Consider the following 7732-nt stretch of genomic DNA (forward strand, 5'->3'; position numbering starts at 1 on the left):
TGGGCAGAGCCCCGGCCATGCGGCTGGAGAAATAAACATCTCTGAAACATCTAGCAAGAATCTGTCTGTCCATATATATTTCCTTTCCACGGGACTCCTGGTTTGATATATGCGTGTTGCAGGATCCCCACTGCAACAGATCTCAACAAAATCCCACAAGCAAGCTATGTCAGAGGCACACCCTCATCCTTCTGCTCCTCCATGACATGCTTTGAAACAGTTGTGGACTCATTTAATCTGAATCATGACGTCAGTAGAAATTGGTTTGACTTCTAAGTGACACACATTAGAAATCAGAGAACACAAGCTGCACGAAATATGCAGTGCCCAACACAGGCTGAACTCCTATTTTACAGTACTATTATTTTTTTTTTAATTAGTAATGAATTAATTAATAATATTTTCTTTAAAACCTCCTAATTCTGAGAGCATGTCCCCAGCATTTTGACCTGTACTGCCAGAGCTGCTGTCAGGAAGGTGCTGCTGGTAAATAGCCAGGCAGAGTGGCTGTGTCTGTGTAATTCAACCAGGCCAAGGACACTTCTCCAGCCCTGAGGGCTCCCAGCTGCCCTGCATCCATACGGCTACACTCCATTTGGGATGGCATCATCCAGCTCTGCCATGGGACCCACCCCTGGCTCCAGCGCTGGCTCAGGCTAAAAGTTTCAGCATAAGAGTTGAGAAAATTGTGCTCTGGTGTACAGGAACATCATTTTTTTTATCAGTGACGTGGCTTAGGGCTCCCTTCGCCCTGAATCAGCACATGTCCAGCAGCCACCAAACGCTCCAGGAGCTGCTGTGTGACCCAGGCTGGCAGGAGCGTGGATTTACTGTGTGTTTCTGAGGGCATCAGCACTGCTGGTTGTAGCCACAGCCTAACCCAGGCAGGCTGCTGCAGAGCACCCAGCTACAGGCTTCCCTGGGAGCTGGGGGTTCACAGGGGGACTCCCAGCCACAGGGGGGGAACAATTTTCCTGGACTCTACCTCACCCTGTCAGGCAGGGGGTGCTGACCTGGGCTCTGCCACTGTCACACCAAACCTCCTCTCTCAAGTCACCTCACTGCATTTTTTCCCTTTTGCAAAGAGTTTTGAGCTCCACAGACAAAAAGGTCATGGAAGAGGAAAGCAGGACGGCTCATGGAGTGATTTTTGGGGGTGTCCTGTGCAGGGCCAGGAGCTGGACTCGATGGTCCTTGTGGGTCCCCTCCATCCCAGAATATTCCATGAATTCTACGACTCTTTCCTTGCCCAGCTCTAAGGGGCTCAGCCACATGAGCAGAGTGAAAGTATCCACATGGACAACACAGAGGTACCTGCTGGGGATTTAGGATGCAAAGCAGCTCAGTTTAGCTGCCTAAAAATAGCAATTAAAAAAGACAACTATTGTAAATAAAAAGCTGTTTCCAGCCTGCTGCAGCACTGGGCTCTGCATTTCCTTAAAACAACACCTGGACACCAAACTTTGGCATCCTGCAAGGAGCATCCCCACCAAGGACTACGGCTCCTGGGAGCCTGCAGCCCCGGCAGCCTGCAGCAGGGAGGCTGGGGATCCCCCCACCCATGTCCAAGAGGTTTTTGGAAGTGTTCAAGGTCAGACTGGACAGGGCTTGGAGCAACCTGGGATAGTGGAAGACGTCCCTGCCCATGGCAGGGGGGGAATGGGGGGATCCTTAAGGTCCTTCCAGCCCAAACCATTCCAGGATTCTCTGATTCCATGGTGTGACTGCCAGAGCTCACTTCAGCAACAGCAAGAGGGGGTTCACCCTCCTCTTCACAGAGCTGAGGATCCCCGTGCCCAGGGCAGCACCTTCCACCCTCCCACTCCCTCCTCAGCTGCCAGATGTTGCCTTTGGGATTGCACAAAGGTGCTGAGACACCACCCCACGTCCATACAACACCAGCTTTCAGTACTTGCATGTGTCTTTGGAGCTCAAGCAGGCTCCTTCCCCACTAAAATCACCTGGTGGGGAGTGATCCCCTCCCCTCTGTGCTTTCGGCAGTCCTCACTCTTGCAGGATTTCGTGTGTGCCCTGTGCTCCATCCCCCCACTTTATTCTCTCCAAGTAGATCTGTTTGAAGATTCCCTTCAGCATTTCTGTTCTTTAAATTGGCCTGTTCTCCCTACATTCGTTTCGCTGGTGGTAAATTCATCAGCCCTAAATAGGCAGAGCGATAACAGGCCATGATAACACAAATGTACACAAAACAGTTACATGAAAAGCAGGGAATTAATCCATTCACTTGAAAACAGGCTGTGGTGGAGGACTGCTGCTTCCTGAAAGCTTTGTAGCCTTTTTCCTTTGTGCAAGATGTTCTTGCTCCAGTAATCTTTGCACGGCTCTGCCCTATTTCTGCAAGCTACAGACACAGCCAGGCTGGCTCAGCCCTCGCCACCCAGTCCCCCCCTGCCTCACCCCTGGCTCGGGGATTTGCTTTCAGGAGTGAAATGACAGCGAGGAATAAATTACCCAGTGCCTCTTTCCTGACTGATTTCTTTTGCCCACGTTAGGTCTTTGCTAATAACCCCTCTGCACACAAACAAACCGGAGCCAGGACGGTGGAGAGGCAGCCACAGACATCACATGGCAAAACTCCTGCCCTGATGAGGTGATGGCTTTTCCAGCCAGGGGATTGTGAGTGATGAGCACCAGACTGCGTTCCTGGAGCAGGGATACAAGGAGAAAAGGCTTTGCCTCAGCGTCTTCCAAATGAGAGCCTGGAGGACAATTAGAGAGCGAGCACGGCCTGGCTGGACACAGCTTTGGAGGAGAGAAGCAGCTCCGTGTTTATGGGCTGTGGTTGGGGCTTTCTAGAAAAGTCGGACATGGGGTGGATGGAGATAAATTCTCATAACAAAGCCTCCCTCACCTGCAAATCTTCCCAGGGTCGAGTGAGGAAATAAAGCAAGTTTGGAATAGACGTGTTTTGCCCTATCTCAGCGGTTGCAGGTCCACAGGGTGGGATTTTTGGGGGTGTCCTGTGCAGGGCCAGGAGTTGGACTTGATGATCCTTGTGGGTCCCTTCCAGCTCAGGGTATTTTGTGATTCTGTGATTCTGTACTTTATCTCACCTGATGTAAACACCTGAGCTGGTTCAAAACCAAAGGAAAGAAACAGATGGGGAAAGCGATTTTTCTGCTCCTTGTAAATTATGACTCTGCGATCAGACTCCAGGACTCTTTCTGGCTGTGTCTCCACGAGCAGCAAAGGGGAGCCAGGCTTGGAGCAAGACATCCTCATCAGTCCATGGTGCTTTTACCCTACAGCATCCAATCTATTTGGGAAGAACAGCCAGGAGTTTTTAGTTATTAGACAAAATTGGTGCACGGGGTCAGCGCTGCAGATGTCTCTGGTGCAGAAACTCCCCTCTGGCAGTGTTGGCTGTGCAGATGGAGCTCTGCCTGCAGGCTCTCTGAGGAGGTTTGTGGGGCAGGCAGGAGTGTGGAAAGGCTGGTATAACCCACAGAATTTCCCAGTCATATTTTTTTATAACTTTGTTTTCATTTAGCGGTGGGCAGAAGGTAGCTGGGCAGGACATGGAGTAACCAGCAGGAGTGAAATAATAATATATGATCCAGTGTTGTTTGCTGTTCACAGAATGAAATAAACTGCATTTTGTACTTATCCTTCTTTTTAACATCACATCCCAGCATGCATTTGCTGCACGGGATCCTCCAGCTACGAGACTCACTCTTCACCCTAGATTTTTTCTGTATCTGCTCTGATGTGCAGGTAATTTGCCTCTATTTTTCTCATCAAAAGCTGTATTACAGAAAGATGTGCATCAGTGCTGTCAGATTCAAGTCATCCTGAATGGGATGAGGGTGGGGGAGGTAAGAGCTCAGGATGGAAGCATCCACCTGGGACCAGGGAACCATCATCCTCATCTTGATTCAACCCTTCATCCCATGGCAGGTCTGAGGGGGAAACAGTGTGAGGCTGAGGTTTTCCTGCAGGAATCACTGAGAAAGGACTTAACTCTCCCTCTAAACATCTGGAAAAGCACACTCAGGGTCCTCACTCATCTTGGTGTAAACCAGTCTGAAAAAATCTGTCACAAACAGAGGTACCTGGGATACTCCCTTGGGGACATCTCTGAGCCAGATGTGTGTCACAGGCCACTTGGTGATCCAGTGGGATGTTTCAAGGCCAGGTTGGATGGGTTTTGGAGCAACCTGGTCTAGTGGGAGGTGTCCCTGGACATGGCAGGGGATTGGAACTGGATGAGCTTTCAGGTCCCTTCCAACCCAAACCATTCCATGACTCTGTGATCCTTTCCTTAGCTATTTTCCAAGCAACTCTCTCCAACCAGGTGAATTTCTGGATTCTCCAGCCTCCATCAATCCCCATTTCCATTTGCTAGTCGAGAGAGCAGCTCTGCTCCTTCTCCCCCACAAAGGGACATTTGTTATTCTGAACAAAAATATTGCATTGCCTCATTATTTAATCAAGTCAAAATTCATAGGCAGCTTCTGTGCAGAAGATAAAATGTTTTGGGACAGTTTAGTCCTTTTCTTATCTGAGTGATTAGGGTTATGTAAAGTCTTTTCTCTCAAACACAGAGATGGAGTTTCATAAGCGATGGACCAAAATAGTGCTAAGTATCCAACCACCTCCCCTTGATCACACAGGATTAGTACAATTAATCTGTGGGCATTAGTGGCCAGCAGGGTTTTGCCTGGAGGATATAATATATATTTATTATTTCATATCTGATTTCCCCCAAGAGCAGACAATTCAGCCGTGGGCTTTGCTCTTCATCGTTATATTTTTTGCAAGTGGCATGGTGGGATTTGGGAAATTACTGAGGGGCTCTTGCTCAGAGGAAAACAAAGCTCAGGGATATTGAATTAAGATGGGAGGTGATTCTCCCCCTTTACTCCACTCTCCTGAGACTCCAGCTGTAGAGCTGTGTCCTGCTCTGGGGTCTCCAGCGTAAGAGGGACATGGATCTGCTGGAGCAAATCCAGAGTAGGTCACAGAAATGCTCTGCTCTGGAGCCAGGCTGGGAGAGCTGGGAATGTTCACCTGCAGAAGAGAAGGCTACAGGGAGACCTCAGAGCCCCTTCCAGAGCCTAAAGGGGCTCCAGGAGAGCTGGAGAGGGATGTGGGACAAGGGCATGGAGTGATCAGGCAAGGGCCAGACCAGCCAATGGCCAGCAGAAGACACGAAGCAGAGAGGAAGAACAGCGCAAACACACAGAGATCTTTCCTCCTTCCTTCCTTCCTTTCAAAGCTGTCACCTGCTAATTTTATTAATTATTCACCACTTCTTGTATTAGAAGAGAAAATTAGCCTTTCTATTTTACTCCTCCTCTTTAAACACTTCCTGAAAGTGGGGGTGATCCTAAACACTGAATCCACAGATGATCCAAGTGATGCAAGTGGAGATACTGAGGGGCTGGAGCAGGTCCAGAGAAGGGCAATGGAGTTGGGAATGGGTCTGGAGCACCAGGAGCAGCTGACAGAGCTGGGAAAGGGGCTCAGCCTGGAGAAGGAGGCTCAGGGGGGACCTTGTGGCTCTGCACAACTCCCTGACAGGAGGGAGCAGCCAGGTGGGGTGGGTCAATATCTTGTCCCAGGTAACAAGAGGTAGGATAAAAGGAAACAGCCTCAAATTGAGCCAGGTGAGGTTTAGATTGGATATTCGAAACAATTTCTCCTCCAAAAGTTTAGCGGTGGGCTTGGCAGTGCTGGATTAATGGTTGGACTCAATGATTTTAGAGGTCTTTTCCAACCTGAAGGATCCTGTAGTAACTTAGAAAAGACCAGTGGGGTTTGCCAGCACTTTTCATTTTTCTGAGCTTTATAAGATGAATGGGCAGTGCTCTCCTGTCCCTGTGCAGGGAGATGGCTGCAGATTACAGCACGGTTACACGATCAGCCCGGATGGGAACATGGAAATGAGGGTGGCAGAGCCACGTGGAGTTAGACTGGGGCTTATAAATACTAAACTCTGCCTGTGTGGCACAGAGGGTGAACTGCAGGTCACAGCAGAGATAGGAATCAAAAAGGTTTAAGCTGAGCTTCCAAAGTGCACCTGTTGGAGCTGAATTTGTTAGGACAAGCCTGTCACCTTCAGCAGTTTTTATTTTTTTATCGGGGCGATTTTTGCAACACACCAGCAAGGTAAGGTCCACGTTCTTAACTTCAGACTCCCCTCCACAGCATCCCATTCCAGCAGCAGAGCAAGAACAGAGGGGTTCATGGCATCTGTTTGCAAAGCCCGCTTGAGTCTGAGGCAAATTGTGTCCCAGACTCTGCTGATCAGGAGGCTGCACTACAGCCATCCACACTCGGGATGGTTGGATGGGGCTTGGAGCAACCTGTTCTAGCGGGAAGTGTCCCTGCCCGTGGCACGGGGTGAGAACGAGACGGTTTTAAGGTCCCTTCCAACTTGGACCATTCCATGATTATTCCAGGCTGTGCACTCCCCTGAAGGTGAACGACCACGAACTACGTTTCTAAGCCTGTCACAGGCTTGTTGTCCCATCTGCATTAAAATCCACGCTGCAACAGCATTTTCAGCCACTGAATTAACCAAGAGCATTGGAGCCACGCAGTGCTGGAGGGTCAGGGCTGCAGCACAACCGAAACACCCAGGAGAGTTAAAGATAAACAATTTCAGAGCCTAAACACCTGCCTTCTGCTCGCTATTTTCTGCCTGACAGCACCCTCTTCTGGGAAGCCGGTGCTGTGCTGGCTGAAGGGTGCTCCCTGCTCCGCTCCCATCCGTGCTCAGCACCAGCTGGACAAGGGCAGAGCCTCCCAGGGTGAGTTTAGGCAGAGAGGCATCAGACAAGGCTCTTCTGAGCTATTTTTTGCAGCTGCCTTTGGAGGAGGTTGGAGATTTCTGCAAGACCGAGTGCTGCTCAGTCACAGCACCCAGTTCTGGGGTACCCACGAGGGGATGGGAGCAGCACCCAGCACAGGCACTGGGAAAGCCTGGCAAATACTGCTGCTTTGGGGTGCTGGAGTTAAACCCTCACTGTCCTGGCAAGGACTGCCCCAAATTTATGCCCTCAGATATGTCCCAGCCCTTTCATTCGTTTGAAACACAGGTGAGCCATCAACTTTTTGGAAACCATGTGTGTTTCAGAACACTTGTGTTCAACTGGGTACATCTCACAGGCTGTGAACTAAGAGGGGATGAACGGCCCAGGGATGCTGGGCAGGGCTGGGGCACCACCATCAGCACTCATCCAGCAGGGCTCCAGGTCCACCTCCTCCAAAATCCTCATCCTTTGCCCTCTGCAACAGCAGGAGCACCTCGCTCGTGGCTCACATTGGTCTGGTCCCCACTTGAACAAATTTAGCATCGTGCAGCTGGCTCAAGAAATTGTTTTCTATTTTAAATAACAAGGTTTTTAAGTACAAACTACACGCAGGGCTTGCCTGCATCCTGGGCTAACATTCCCCTTTGAAGCCCAAGCAGGGAAGTCGGGACAATTTGCTGTCTAATTAGTTCCCTGGTGATGGTTTCCCACCCCCAGTGAACTTCCCCAGTCACTGCAAAGTTTTCTGTGCTCTTCCATGAAGCATTCAGTCCTGCTGCATCTCCTGGGATGTTTAATTACCTTTATCAAGCATGGACAGCAGCAGGGGCTGGGAGATGGATGAAGAGGAGTTCACCTGACTCTCCAGCCACTGCTCAAAAGGTGGGCAGAGGGAGTGTCTGGCAGTGAGCAGGTCTGACACCTGCTTGGAGGCAGGAAGGTCCTTCAGGGCAGCT

Source organism: Corvus brachyrhynchos, unplaced genomic scaffold (assembly GCF_000691975.1).
Source record: "Corvus brachyrhynchos isolate BGI_N302 unplaced genomic scaffold, ASM69197v1 scaffold18, whole genome shotgun sequence".
In the NCBI taxonomy this organism is placed as follows: Eukaryota; Metazoa; Chordata; class Aves; order Passeriformes; family Corvidae; genus Corvus; species Corvus brachyrhynchos.